Here is a 16,528-nt window from a genome sequence, read left to right on the forward strand (position 1 = left end):
AAACCTTCGATATTTGAATATGGGGAATTCGGAAATTATGTAGAAATATTTTCTGTTGGATTAATACGATTTTAACGTGTGATAGGTGGATGAAGAATTACTCTGAGAGGAGCAATTTTGGAAACTTAGTGAAAAGGCAGAATTTTTATATATTAGGAGTTTGTGGTTCAGGGATGAAATTTTGAGATGTTGAGACTGGAGTTTGGACAAAATTTTGGTACTTGCAATATTGTAATTATAAGAAATTTTTGTCCATTCACAACTTTGAAATTTTTTAACTTGCACACATTCAGTAGTTTGGAATATTTTAATTTTTAGAACTACATCAAAATGAGTAATTTCTTTTGAAACTTTGATATTTAAAAACTTTCTTAAACCTTGTGGAACTTATGAACCTTAAAATTTGTAAACTTCGTGATCAATTTAAAAGTTGAATCGTGATAAATTTCTTCGACCTTTGAAAACCAGTGCAATAGCTGTCGAAAAATGACCAATACCATAAGTATATCCGTCCATACTGTAGTAAGCTGGGATGCGGAGGAAGCAATAAACCGAGAAGAGAAGGGAAGAAGAGAAGAGAGAAGACCAACCGTTCTATCATCTAGTTTCGCGAGAACCTGAAAGAGAGACGCGCAAGCGCTCGAGTGCTCGGAGAAAGACAAAGAGTGGTATACCAGCAAACTATAAAGTTTTCAAGCGGTGTCGAAGAAAGAAGAAAGATAGAAATTGTCTCTACACGCGGTGGACACACGGTAGGTAAAGGCTGATGGGAGGACTAACAGAAACAACGGAAGCGTGCATGCTGGGACGGGGTTAGGGGGGTTGTTTCATCGTCGTAAAGAAAGAAGGAAAGAAAAGAAAGAAAGAAAGAAAGAAGAGAATCTCGCCAGAGGTTCAGCTAGAGCTCTCGCTCTATTCTTACGTATTACGTGCACGAGCTCGAACGGAGCCTTGTATTACACCATTACCGTGACAAAGAGGCTCTCTATTCATCGGCGTTCATGCGACGAGGACGAGAATACAGAGTATAGAGCGGTTACGAGTTTTTCGCGTGTTGGTACGTACACACCGTGTCCGTACGTGTGCATAATACAAACGGGACAGACGTAGATGTAGAAACGGGAGAAAAGAAGATAGAAGGGAGAGGCAGATAGAGGGGGAGGGAGAAAGAGATAGCGGAGGACAGCGAGCGAAAAAAAGATGGACGATGCTGTACTCTTATCGTACGACAGTGTTCCAACATGTGCATCATAGCCGCACACCGACGGTGCTTTACACACGTGGCCGGCGTACACAACGGCAACGCTCCTAAACGTACACGGAAGGAGCAACGGCTCACAAACGAGGCCTAGGCAAGAGAGCTATTTGTAATGTAATAGTGAGAGCACCAGTGGGGAAAGGGAGAGTGGAGGAAGGTGGTGGTAGGTGGAGGAGGTAGATGGTGGGAGGAAAGAGTAAGCGTAGGAAAGAGATAGGCCGAGGGAGAGCCAGCGAGAGAGTAAGAGAGAAGAGAAGAGGTGGCACTCGACGAGGAACCAATACTACGGTCCCTTTACAAACCAACTCACGAGGCTCGCGAGGCCTCCTCTCTAGCGTGAGTATTCCGCCGGGAGTTCTCGAGAGAGAGAGAACCGTGCTTTTCGGACCCTCAACCCTTTCTGGCCTGGGCTCGAACCATAAGCCACGGGGCCCACCTGGCCTCTTCTACCACCACCGTCTCGCAACGGGTCACCACCACCGTTTTACCATTTATCGTCACCGTGTCACCATCCTGAACCTCCCGATCGCTGGATGCTACGTACGTACACGCGTACACACGCACGCCTTTCGAACGGTATTCGTCTACCACCACCAACGAATCGCATCAACCACCACCATCATCCTTGTCGTCGTCGTCGTCGCCGTCGTCGCCGTCGTCGTCGTCGTCGTCACCACCACCACCGTCTCTCGCCGACTGCCCGGTCTACCTCTCTCCGCGTTTACCTAGGACCAGACAGAGAAAGAGAGGGAGAGAGAGCGCGCGAAAGATCGTGAGAGCGACGGAGCGAAAGAACGGACGAGAGACGAGGAGAGAAAGGAAGAGAGAGAGAGGGAGGAAAAGAAAGAGAGAGGTAAAGAGTAAGAGAGGGTCTCGGGTTTGCGCAAAAGTTACGACGGAGCGAGGAGCAGTGAGACACACCGCGGAGACCGGAAGAGACCCTCTCTCCCTGAAGAGAAGTCCTCCGGCTAAACGCGAGAGAGAGAGAGATCACACCGCGCGCGAAAAACATCGTGGTGTCGGATCGGAGTGCGTCGTCTTTGCGGACACGTGTGCGCGTGTGTGCGACCCGTGGTGTACAGTGATAGAAGAAAAATTTTCGACAAAGTTTCGTTATCGAGGTGTTTCTAGTCGTCGCGCGACGAGTCGCGAGTGTCCGTCTGGAAAGGACACGTGGCTCCCACATTTCCTTCCGGGTTCCCATGGGACCGTGTCGTCCCCGTAGGAGCACGCGATGAACACCGACGATACTCTTCTCGTACCGTCGTGATTTCTCCGAGCGGTTGCAGCAACAGCAACTCGTCTTCGTCGTTATCGGAGCGATCCCAGTGCGCGTTCTTGCCGAACGAAAACACCGGACACGTGCTCATCCGCACGTGCTTTCATCGACGCACGTGCTCTTCGGGCAAGTTTGGCTACGTATTCGAAAGAGCCGTTGGTCAAAAGGCGAATGTTCGCGACGGTTTTCGCGATCCGAATTCGATCGGAAAGAGGCTAGAGAGAAAGAGGCTCGATAGAAACGAGGGACGTTGATAACTGGAAGGAGACAGTTCGGTGTAAGGGGAAGAAAAGGGCGCGAAGAAGGGGCGAAAAAAGAAGAGGAGGAAGAGGACGAAGAAGAAGCTTCGAATCGAATAGCGAGACTCGCTGGTGTTCGGTTGCCACTTACGTAGTAAGCAAGAGCGAGCCGCGTTGTGTAAGAGCTGAAAGTAAAAGTTGAAACCACCGAGTTGTGCTCGCGGGAGCGCGTGCGGAGCGCGCTAAAATCCGATCCTGTCTCGTAGGCTGGGCATAGCCGAATATCTCCGTTTCTCTCTCTCTCTGTCTCTCCCTCTCTCTCCCTCTCTTTCTCTGTCTTTCCCTCGACGGCTTTCGGATTTGGTCCTACCGACGTCGAGCCGTTTCTTTTTCGAGCCGATCGCGGCCGCCAATGACCACGGAAGGAACACGGTAATTGTCGGGGAAGCGTGTGGTACCAACGAAACCGAACGAAACGAAACGAAACGAAAGGAAACGAAACGAAACGGAAAACCAGAGAGAGAGAGAGAGCGCGAGAAAAGAAGCGTGCAATTGTGTAACCAACAATTTCTAGTCCGTTGCTTCGTGAAATCTGTGTCTAATTTCGATTGGACGACTCCCGTTTGATGAAGAACCGGGTGAAAGAGGTCGCGCACGGTCGGTGAACACGATCCGTCCAAGATCGCCACGTACCCGACGAGAAGAGCTATGGAAACGTTCGTTACCGTGTGCTCCGTGTCGTGCGCTACGAAACGCGACCGCTCAAGGTCATCGTCGTTGGTATCCCACCGGTAACCCGCTTCCGGAACGAAGAAAACACCGCCGGCAGGATCCTCTGTCAACGCGGTGGCGAATTCCAGGCCGATTTCGTGGCAGAATTCGAAGCCTCCCGCCTCGTCCCTTTAGATATCCCGCTCGCTCCGGCGTTAGCCGCGTTCGGCCTCTACGGCTGTGAAGTTTCGTAAAACGGATTACAAAACCAGAAGAGAAAGGAGACAGAGAAAGGGAGAGGCAGAGAGGAAGAAGAGAAGCAAGCAGCAAGTGGAAGGAGGAGAAAAACAGCGGTTGATCCGCCGCAGGAAATTCTCTGCTTAACGATACGCAGTTCGGTGATACGCTTTTACGCGTTGACGTGGACGTGGACGTCGCGGCCGGACAACCGTAGGAGAAAGAGGAAAAAGAACGGGAGCGGTAGTTCGCTGTCGAGGACAAGCCGGTGACGGAGGACAAGTTTGAAAGACGATCCGGATGTGGCTGAATCCTACTTGTTTCTCGCTTACGGCCACCGCGTACTTTTCTAATCCCGACGGAGCATCGTCGTGAAGCGGATTTTCATCGATGCGACGTCGAACCGCCGGTGAAACCGCGACCCACACGCGTCCCCGGTCACTTAAACGCCGAGAGAGATACCCCGGCTAATATCGCGAACGCTGCAGCACGGAGACACGCGGCCGAGCGGAATTAAAAGTGCGTTTAAAAAGGTTAGCGGGATAAAAAAGGCGCGCGCGCGAAAGGATAAGAGAAAGGAATAGGAGCCACCTCCGAGTCCTTGAGAGTACCCAACGGGTAAAAGTGCCGCGCTCGGAGCCAGCCGGTTGACCCTGGCCAGCCAACGGAGCAGACCCCGTTGGAAAAAAGTACTCCACGTCGTTTTTCGTCGTTATCGTTGTCATCGTCGTCCAGGTGATCCGCTTTAACCCTACCGATGTCACCAAGCTAAATCTCCTCGATCCGTTAGAGCATCCTCAGAGCGGTTGGACCACGTGTTTTTCGTGTAGCACGTGCGATTTCGAACACTACTCCTTCATCGTGATTCTCTACCTAACCACCAAATTCGAAGATACTAGCAGAGATCGGCTCGGTTATTGTGACTGTGTGTAGACGTGATTCTCCAGTGTGAGGTGAATTCAGTGCCAACTCCGATGTTGCCTCGATTTCTTTTGGCAGCTATACCGTTTTGTTAATGTTCCACCGTTTCGTCTGCGTTCCTCTACGACGTGCTACGATCTATTTCTCGTGCCGTTCGCGATCACATGCCCCGTATATCAATGTATGCCACGTGTTTACACCGTCGTACTCGCCGCCGCTATCACGGGATTTCGGGTCGTCGGCTCGTGGAGATGCTTCGTGATTCCTCGAGAGAGTTTTGAGGAAAACACCGTCGTCCAATTAGCTTTCATTTTTGGATTATTGGATAAAACGAGGACGATCAAAATCGAAAGGTAACGATTTCATTTTTTAACGATTATCAATATTTCAAGGTACTCCATATTTTCTTTCAGTAATGCAACATTGTCGTTACAATACTATCAACACAGTGTTATTGCTACAATAATATCGATACATTATCAGGATAATAGTATGGATTCAATATTTTCAACGTGGTATCACCAATGTAATATTATCGATACAATATTGTCGACAGTGTTATCGATGCAACATTGTCACTACGGTATTACGAATGCAATATTGTCGATAAAATATTACCAATTCAAAAGGTAAAAGACCGTGAAATATTGACAATCTGAAGTAGCTGTAAGATACAAGAAAGTTGTGCATTATCGACCACTTAAAATTGAACATATCTTAGTCTGAAATTAAAAAACAGTGATTACAAGTTTGCAAGTACACAAACTTGCATAATTTATAATATACATGATACTTTAATTATCTAAAAAAAATTTGTCCTGAAAAATAACTTTCTTCCCCCATATGGGACTTCGACAACCTTGAAGTAAAAGCTATGGCTGCGAAATATGTTTCATCAAGAAACGTGTCACATATCTCGATCGGTTTCTTTGTACAAAGCACAGTTAATTAGAAGGAGGAATTAGTCAGGAAAAACAGCTTCCTTAACCTTAGTTGACAGAGATTTAAATCACGTTCATCAACGTTGAAATTTACTGAGATTAATGTTTCATTAACATCTGAAATCCTGTGCAGAGTATTTGGACAATTCCAGTTTGAGTCCAAAATACCAAAACTGTAAAGAATATTCATAAGTTTGGAAAGCTCCGGGTTTTTGATCTGCTCTGCATCATTCGCCACCACTTGGAATACACGATAACGGGAGAACTGCCAGATCAGCGTTTCCTATGATTGAATGTAAGAGTGTAAATTGAAGTGGAATCATAATTATAGATACAAGTAGATAGACTTGAAGCTACGAGTACAGATTGATAGATTTCAAGGTTCAAGTACAAGTAGATAGGCAAATTTGAAGGTTCAAGTACGAGTAGATAGGCAAATTTCAAGGTTCAAGTAGATAGACTTCAAGGTTACGAGTAGATAAATCTGAAATAGATAGACAATTGCATTGACAACTATAAAAGAACAGAATACTCTTCATAACAGTATCGTGTAGTTTCCAAATCTTTATCGATTTAAATTTCCCGCCATGAATTTTGAAGCAACGTGTTTACAAAACATCACCTGATCGATATAACCTCAAAGGAACTCATCGTGACAAACTCATGTTATTCGTGTAAAAATCAATAGTAACCGCGATGGCTGCCTGCGTTCGCTGCACTTGAAATATTGCCGAAGTAATATAATTAGTATTGCCTAACTTAATCTGACAAAATTAATATCCCCACTGCTATAGAAAATTGCAAAAATTAATCTGAATGAAAATCTGTAAAACCTAACCTAACAAAATTAAATAAATATGTAACTGCAGTAGAAAATGGTGCAAATTAGTTAGAATGAAAAGTAAGTTTATTGACAATAAACTTTGAAATGACAGAACTGAGTCCATGGAGGCTGAGTCCTATATGAAAAGAGTACAATAACGATTTAATGATAATCATGTAAATTTTGTAAAAGAGGAAGTTTCTAGCGTTCATAAAATGATCAAGTGAAGTCTCACGTAACGATGCAAAAGCTTTTTCTGAACGTATAATTCAAGTTCAGGTGTTCCATGGTCGTACGGACGTTGGTTGCGCAACTGTTTTTCAGAAGAAAAAAAAAGAAGGAGGAGGCGGTCGCGAGTCCTATGTGGTCATCAATGACTCGCGATGACGGATCGCAGAGAAAAAGCGATCTCGAGTCAAGGTCGGATCGTCAAAAGCCGTCTTTCGACGGTCGCCATTTTGTACTCGTACGGCTATTATCCGCCGGATATATAGGGTGTTTAACCCATTAATTACCAGACGCTGAAAGTATATTATTTCGTGGACGGTACTCTTTATTACAGACAAAAGTAAATTAATATAGACAGTAAGATGAATAAGTATATGTTTATAGTGATCGCACCCGCGATTATTCGCGGGCGGAGAGATAAATTACGAAATTGGCGCCAAAATCTTGCGCGGAAACACGGCTCGTGCTTTATACTTTAATTACTATTTCAAATTTTATTGGTAAATACACCTAACTATAAAACATTGTTAGGAATAACTTAGAATTTTAAATAGTATTTGAAACAGAACTTAATGTAACTAAATGTGAGACATATCCCAGTAACTTTTGTTTAAAAAATTGTATTTAAATCTGCATTAAAATGAAACTAATCTAAATATACAATTGTAAATATTTCTACTAAATATTTGTATTAAATTTAATTCAGTAGAGTAATGTTTAAAATTGCAATAAAAACTTAACCTAAACCTAACCTAACCTCTACAGAACTGAACCAAAACCTCTATAATTATAAACATCACCAAAAACTTAACAAACTCAACATCAAAAGTATAAATTAATACGAGTAAAAAGATATTCCTTAATCTTGTATCATCAAAGAACTATGTCGGACAAAATGCGATTATGCAATTAAATAAAAAAGGAGCAATCCTTATTACGTAAAATTGTGAATGAAAATTGATTCTTTTAATAAACTTAGAAGACTTGTCTCCAAGTTAAAAAAAAATCCAATTACGCCAATATCTGAATATTTATGCTACTCTGTCTTATAGTCGTAATACATAAATAGTATGATATAAACAGAAATTATGAGCAGGTTTTTAAGGTGAACCAGTTGAAATTCCAGGTTAATTTAATGTTTTTTTTTTATATCACAACTCGTGTGGACATTCTTTTCTCTGATTTGATATAAAATAAACTCTATCACTGGTAAGAAAGAACCGGTCCTTGATAAAATTCGGTTCTGGTGAACGGGAAGAAAAACAATCGATACTTTCCTTTTAACGGGTTATTTTAATATTCAGTTTATAAAAACAAACTTGTAAATTTTTTGTTGTTAAAACCACTTGAGAGATTTTTGTAGAATGTTTCGTAAGATTTTGAGATTCTTTTAAAATTTATAATATGAAGATATATATGCTCTCGATATATTGCCGTAGGTAATACGGTCTGCTATAAAGTAAAAAATTATTAAAATTGAATAGTCACTATGAATTAAAAATTGATTAACACGAAAAAAATACAATACGCGAAGTTAAAAATACAATAAAATTAAAAATTCAGGATACCATAAAATTTAAGGTGCAATAAAATTAAAAACACTATTAAATGGGCAATTTTAAGCCTCGAAACTTGAATGTGTCAAATAAAACATTTTGAAAGTGGCAATTACTGACAAATTTCAAAACTTGAATATAGTTTATTTATAGCGTGAAAGTGAGGTAACCACGCGACTTAAAATATCGTGAGCGGAAAATAATATTCTACATATTTCTAAAGTGAAAATAATATAATAAAAGGGTTATACAATTTTGTATTGCAAAATTCACTTAGAATTCCGTATAAATTAAGAAACTTGAAATACCATTTTTTAGTAAACGAAAGTGGAGCACTTAAAATATCGTTGAAGAAAAAAGGTATACTTTTGTCTGCTAATAAAAATATTACCTAAATTTACATTGCAAAACTGGAAGACAGAAAATGTATTTAAAAAATGATAATTATTTGTACATATAAATTAAACAAATTCGAATATCAATTTTTATATATTGAAAGTGAAAAATGTTTAAAATATTGTTACTCAAAATATCGTCGAGGAAAAAAGATGTACTTTTGTCAGCTAATAAAAATATTACCTAAATTTAAATTATGAAACTGGAAGTCAGAAAACATGTTTAAAAAAATGATAATTATTTGTACATATAAATTAAACAAATTCGAATATCAATTTTTATGTATTGAAAGGGAAAAACATTAAAAATATTGTTACTCCAAATATCGTTGAGGAAAAAGTATATTTTTATACGTTAATAAAAGCAAAAATTACCTAAGTTTATGTTACAAAACTGCAAGACAGACAATACTTAAAAAACAATAATTATTTGTACATACAAATTAAAAAAATTCAAATATTAATTTTTATAGAGTGAAAGTGTATGTCACTCAAAATTTCAATGATAAAAAAAATATATTTTGATAAGTTAATAAATATAAAAATTACTTAAGTTTGAGTTACAAAATTACAAGACACAAAATACTTCAAAAACAATTATCTATAGATACAAATTAAAAAAATTCAAATATTAATTTTTATAGAGTGAAAGTGTATGTCACTCAAAATTTCAATGATAAAAGAAATATATTTTGATAAGTTAATAAATATAAAAATTACCTAAGTATAAATTACTAAACTCCAAGACAGACAATACCTAAAAAACAATAATTATTTGTACATAAAAATTAAAAAAATTCAAATATTAATTTTTATAGAGTGAAAGTGTATGTCACTCAAAATTTCAATGATAAAAGAAATATATTTTGATAAGTTAATAAATATAAAAATTACCTAACTATAAATTAAAAAACTTGAAAAGCAATAATTATACATATATACAAATAAAAATTAACAATATTAATTTTTGTAATAAAAAATTGAAAACCACGTGGATTATAATGTGGTGAGAAGACATATATCATTCGGTAAATTGATAAAAACTAAATATGATGCAGGTAGATACGGCGTTAGATAATCTCCGATAGAGCGTTATAATCAAGTGTTGGTTTCGTGAAGATAATTTGATGAACGGTCGTCGAAACGAAAATATTTTCATTGGTGTCGAGATAACCGTTGTATCGCAACAGGCATATTTGCAAATAAATTATTGAAACAAACAGGTAAACGAACACGGTTTATCGTGGTTAATATTCATGTTTAGGGAAGCCTTAACGTAAATATCTACACGTGGTTTCGCTCGCGTTTCTGTTTTCACCGGCAATGCAAATATGTAATAACGTTTAGCTTACGAATTTCGATCAGTTTTATCGGCGCTGTTACGTGGCCATTGATTGAACGGATCATTGATTCATTATAAAAGGCAATCGCGGCTCGCGTGTGCGATTAGTTAACGAGAAAACTGGTAATGAGTGGCGTACGTTTGATGGGTTGCGATATCTGTTCGAAAATAGTCTACCGGTGCCTATCAATTCACGATGATCGATACACTGCCGGCTAAATCGATCGTGAATCATGTCCAATTGATCTTACGTAAGCACGGTTTGCGTTTCTTCTCGTAATCGCGACTAACAGGTAGATCGTGCACTTCCTGATACCCTGTTCATCACACTTTAGAAATTCTTTCCAATTTTTTTGCTGTTTTTTTTTTTTATATTTTTATTTGAAAACTTGGGGTAGAATTCATTGAAAATTTGGGGTAGAAAAATATGTTGCAGTGGAAATTGATTTTCCTTGTGTGGTTTTCAATTAGGTATGGTTAGGGGTTGAGGTAATTGACTTTCTTTTTATTGCAATATGTAGAAGTTTTTGTTAAGTGGGGAATGGTGGATTGAATTGATTGGGATAGGTGTTATTGTCAGATTTCTAAACTTTTATGTTCTTGAATTTCCAAATTTCCAAATTTCCAAATTCTCAAATTCCCAAATTCTCAAATTTCCAAATTCTCAAATTTCCAAATTCTCAAATTTCCAAGTTCTCAAATTTCCAAATTCTCAAATTTCCAAATTCTCAGATTTCCAAATTCTCAAATTTCCAAATTCTCAGATTTCCAAATTCTGAGATTTCCAAGTTCTCAAATTTCCAAATTCTCAAATTTCCAAATTCTCAGATTTCTAAATTCTCAGATTTCCAAATTCTCAAATTTCCAAATTCTCAAATTTCCAAATTCTTAAATTTCCAAATTCTCAAATTCCCAAATTCTCAGATTTCCAAATTCTCAGACTTCCAAATTCTCAGATTTCCAAATTCTCAAATTTTTTAATTTTTTAAATTCTTGGAATTTGTCAAGCTTCCCAAGTTTACAAAGTTTCTCTAATTTCTCAAATTTCTTAGATTCACAAATCCAAGTTCTGAACTTTCAGATCCCAAAACCTGTAAATTTCCAAGTTTGTAAAGCTACAAATTTACAGATCTCCAAGTGCAGAAATTTACAAGTTTAAAAATTGACAAAGTTCATAAATTATGAAATTTGTAAATTCACAATTTTACAAGCATTCAAATCTTCAAGATAAGAAATTTACAAATTCCTACATTCATGTCGAGGTGCAAAATGAATGAATATTAATTTACATTTTATAGTTTGCTTCTTTATTTTCCATGAATGTGTTTATATTTTATAGTTTCCTTATTTATTTTTCATAAATATGTATGTTAATATATACCTTTTGTTAGCTTCTTAAGTTTTCCTGAATGTGTAAATTAATTTATATCTTATTGTTTGTTTCTTCATTTTTCAAGAATGTATATATTAATTTATATTTTATCGTTCATTTCATTATTTTTCAACTTCAACTTCAATTCACCTTTTCATATTTTAACTCCAATATGAATTTGATGGATTTAATGCAAAATCTAATTCATCTAGTGAATTCGTAGCATAACAACAATAAAAAAATCGCGTTAAAATTTTGATTTCTAATAGAGAGTCCTATGTGCAATAAAATTAAAGAGTGAATAAATTTTTGGAACCCACTGTATCTTTCTAATAGAAATGTTTGCTCCACATATCAGGAATTCGATTATCGCGCGCCAATTGTGACTAATATAGTCACCGCGAGATAACTATAATCACCAGCACTGTACACCGAGTGTATGTTTAACTGGATTGCATTTTTTATCCACACCTTATTTTTTCTTCTTTGCCAATACGGCAATAACAACATTCGGAAAAAACTTATAAACAGATTACCTTCGTATGCTTTCCCGTATCTACTCTTATTAATTCAATAAAAAGTGATCGTATGCACTCCCACAATTTTTTTTAATGATATCATTACGATTGCAAATTACGATCACGAGATATTTTCAAGATTTCATGATGATTTTGCGTATTTGTTAAGAGAGTTTTAACTAAAAGACGCAAGAAGTTGTAATAATTGAGTGCAACGAGTGAAAAAATGAAAGAAGACACGTTGGACAAATTAATGTCCACGTATGTAGATGATGTATACACATGTGTGTTAACCTTTAACTCCAATTCAAGTGGGTTTAATTGACTTACATGATTTTTATTTCTTTCGTTATTGATGTGATTCAATGTAATTCAATACATAGTTATAGAAATATGACTGAAAATTTTTTAAAATTTACCTTATGAGTATGTTGTGCTTAACCATGTGTCAAATCACATATGATCACAGAATCATATGTGTATTGCAAGGATTTGTAGTAAGTGGTATATGGGACTTGGTATGTGATATTTAGTATTTGGAGCTTGGTACTTAATACGTGGTACTTCATCATTAAACTTGGTACTTGATATGTGGTACTTCATGATTAATATTTGGTACTTGATATGTGGTACTTCATGATTAATATTTGGTACTTCATATGTGATACTTCATCATTAAACTTGGTACTTGATATGTGGTACTTCATGATTAATATTTGGTACTTCATATGTGATACTTCATCATTAAGACTTGGTACTTGATATGTGGTTCTTCATCATTAAGACTTGGTACTAGATATGTGGTACTTCATCATTAATACTTGGTACTAGGTACTTGATATTGGCAATCATGATATTTGGTACCTATATGGTATTTAGTACTTGGTATTTGATATGTGGTACATGGTATATGATACCTAGAATGCTACATCTCTAGATCTGTAGATATCTAGGTCCCACATGTTTAGCTCATATGAGCTCATATGTTCGTGTCCAAAGACTCCTGCTGTCCCACATCTCCACATACATATATTCCTCTCACCCCATATTCCTATATCCCTATGACTACATCTAAATATCCCTCAATACCTATAACTGCATACCTAAATAACCACAGACTCCCAGTTGAAATATGAACAAAGCTTGAGCAAAAATGAAACAAAGAGTAGTGACAGTAATTGGCTACCTTTCTCCCAAATTTCGAGACACGTGTCGCCTATCATCCGTCCTCCAAGTCTCCAAAATACCACTCTAGTTTAGATAACATAAAAAAAATGAAAAGTTTCCAAGCTTCTATGTCCCCAACATTTTCACCTACCATTATACGCGCTCCCTGTGTATTCCTTCGTCGACGATAAGACGGGTTATTAAGAAGCGATTTTGCGACGCAGACGCCTCGGATTGGCCGAACGCTTTCGATGTGTTAGGGCACGTTAAATGAAGTTGCAATTAAGAGAGCTAAAAGCTACGCGGCTGACTATGCTTCTCAAGGCCTCGGGCCTCGCTAGAGCGTACTTCCGTTTTTGATTAGCTTCCTCTTTTCCCACATCGTCCTCGTAGTTTCTTCTCTCTCTTTCTCTCTCTCTCTCTCTGCACACCTTCCCACCCTCTGTCCACCTCCTCTCTACGAGCACTCTTTCTCTTTCCTCTCTTTTTTTTTTATTCCTCGTCTGTTTACTTCGTTTCCTCTTCGCGCCTCTCCCTGCATGCTCCCGTCTCCCTTTATCTACGCCGGCGTTATCTCGCACCGTGGGAATCCGCGCGTGCGATTCGCGCCGCGAGAGAGAAGAAGAAAAACCTACGAGGCTACCGTCTTTTCTGCCTTTGCATCTTGATAGCGGTTGAACGGATTCTTAGGGTAACAGTCGAACAGTAGCGTTTTATGAACACCTGACGTGTTGAATCATCTTTGGTTAAGAGATGCAAACGATGAGATACTTTGAGAGTTTTAGAGAGAGTCGTTTGAGGATAAATTGGTTTTTCAAATAAGTCTACTTTTAAATAGAGAGGATTTTCAAGTTTTGATGAGCTTGGGTTATGGAACTGATAAGTGTAAATAAGTTCGTGGGGATCTAGGGATTTTTGATATTTGAGAATTCGGGAGTTGGGGATTTGGGTACTGGAATTATGGGATTTAGGCATTTAGGGATTTGGAAATTTAGGAGTTTGAGAATTTAGGGATTTGGGAATTTAGGGATTTGGGAATTTAGGGATTTGGGAATTTAGGGATTTGGGAATTTAGGGATTTGGGAATTTAGGGATTTGGGAATTTAGGGATTTGGGAATTTAGGGATTTGGGAATTTAGGGATTTGGGAATTTAGGGATTCGGGAATCTAGGGATTCGGGAATCTAGGGATTCGGGAATCTAGGGATTCGGGAATTTAGAGATTTGGGAATCTAGGAAATTTGCAATCTAGGGAATTTGGAATTTTGGGAATCGGGGATCTAGGAAATCGGTGATCTAGCGGAATCGGTGATCTAGGGAATCGGAGATCTAGGGAATCGGGGATCTAGGGAATCGGGAATCTAAGGAATCGGGGATCTAGAGAATTGGGAATCTAGGGAATTGGGAATTTAGGGAATTGGGAATTTAGGGAATTGGAATTCTAGGGAATTGGAATTCTAGGGAATTTGAATTCTAGGGAATTGGAAATCTAGGAATTTGAGAATCTATAGATTTGGAAATTTGGAAATTTGGAAATTTGGAAATTTGGAAGCTTGAAAATTTAGAAATTTGGAAATTTGGAAACTTGCAAACTTGGAAACTTGGAAATTTGGAAATTTGGAAGATGTAAGAATTTCTAAAACTTGCAAACTTAATAACTTAAATACTTCAACACCAAAAATCCTGTAAACGTGAATCTGTGATCGAAGTTTTGAAATTTCTGTTTTATACGCTACAATCATCGATACGTTCAGATTAATGAGAACAATAGAGTACACGTGTATGATAATACTATAGAAGTAAATAGTTATAATTGTAAATTACAATGGCATTCATACATTCTATGAAGAGATAAATGTTACAGCGATGTGTCATTTAATTATCGTTTTATGGAATGCAAGGTTTTATTAAAGTGATCGAACATCTGTTTCGGTCATATGATCTATTACTCCTGGTATTCGTCGGAGGAAAAGTAGATCTACAACTACTACTTTTTCATTCAATGAGACGTCACACGTGTACGCAGAAATTGTATTACAGATCAATGTTAATATTTTGATAATATTGATTGACAGTATTCAGAATGTCAACTTTTATGTGAAATATAATGTATTGAATTTTTAAATTAAAGCTTACTTAACCTATCTCTTTGTAATAATTTTATCACTAAAACATAATAAACAATAAAAAAATTGCTCTAATAATTGTTGTCATTACACATTTACAAATTCGTCAATTGAAAATTATAGTTTGAAACTTCACAAATTTTCTTCGAAACAGAAATCAAATTTTATAGGAAATTTCATTCTAAGTAAATTTACACTGAGTAAACTTGCACCATAATAAATTTACCTTATTATATGCGGTTAAAAATAAAATTTCAATACCTCAATCAATAACAAGTAAAACTCTGAAAAATACCTCAATTTATTCTCAAAACACAGTTGACAATATATCGAATTGAAGATACACCTCTTCACAGAAGATTCGAACGTAAAGTTCAAATTTGCTCGCGAGTCACTCAAAGCCATCGCTACTCGCGCACTTTCACTCGAGCCGTGCGCTTCGCCGAATTGGCAGATACGGTTACACACTGGTCGGTGAAATTTCTGTCGATTACGTGAAACACGGTTTGTTCGATCTTCTCCGCAACGACAAGAAGAAAGCACGTCGCGTTCACTTGGAAATTCGTTTGATAAAAAAAAGCGTGGCTGTTCGATCGAATCGATATTACCAAACGGAAAGAACGTGTTTGATCGTATGTGTCGCAACCTTGAATACTCGGGTTTTAAGAGGGAACCTACAATTTAGTCACGTACATTCGTTCGATTATGAAATATTTGTCAGGGTATCTTCCGATAGAATACATACCGTTCACATTCTCTGGGTTTCGATAAGTTTTGCGAAATACGTGTAACTGAATCCGTTTAACGACCGATAGTTTATTGTGGGAATTTGTCTAATTTGGTCAATTGTTGTGTAAACTCTTCATACTTTGAGATTTTCTGCTCATTAAAAAATCAGAGTGAAGATCTGTAAATTGTTTGTGTTTGTAATTGTTATTATTTTTTAACTTTAAGTGGAAGATATTAAATTTGTAAATAATTAAATTGTGACGATATTGAATTTAACATTATGGTGGGCGTTTTATCGAAATCAGTGTATGATGAATATTTGACAATTTTTAAATTAGGAAAATAATGAGTAATTTTATTTTTAAGTGACAGCTTTGATGGCTCTCTCAAATCCCCAGACAACAAATCCCTAGATAATTACATATTTCTATTCTGAGATTTCTAGATCTTGAAATAAGTGGATTAATAAATTTCAAGGTTTTCAAATTTCTAGGTGTGAAAATTTGTGGACTCCCAATTTCCTAGATTCCCAAATCCCTAGATTGTGAAATTCCAAATTCCCCAAATCCCACATTCCCCAATTCGAAATTCACCAAATCCCAAATTTCCCAAATTCCAAATTCCCCAAATTCCAAATTCCCCAAATTCCACATTCCCCAAATTCCACATTCCCCAATTCCAAATTCT

General features: G+C 37.6%; 1 protein-coding gene across 1 annotated transcript in view; it reads left to right on the top strand.

Annotated features, from left to right (window-relative positions):
- The first annotated feature begins 1,192 nt into the window (after positions 1–1,192).
- The window catches only part of ken (zinc finger and BTB domain-containing ken and barbie protein), a 46,410-nt gene continuing 31,074 nt past the window's right edge, over positions 1,193–16,528 (top strand). The window contains exon 1 of the mRNA XM_076529138.1: positions 1,193–4,998. The gene's annotated coding sequence lies outside the window, so the exon portion shown is untranslated. The remainder of the gene's footprint in view (positions 4,999–16,528) is intronic.

This window comes from Megachile rotundata, chromosome 2, assembly GCF_050947335.1.
Source record: "Megachile rotundata isolate GNS110a chromosome 2, iyMegRotu1, whole genome shotgun sequence".
In the NCBI taxonomy this organism is placed as follows: Eukaryota; Metazoa; Arthropoda; class Insecta; order Hymenoptera; family Megachilidae; genus Megachile; species Megachile rotundata.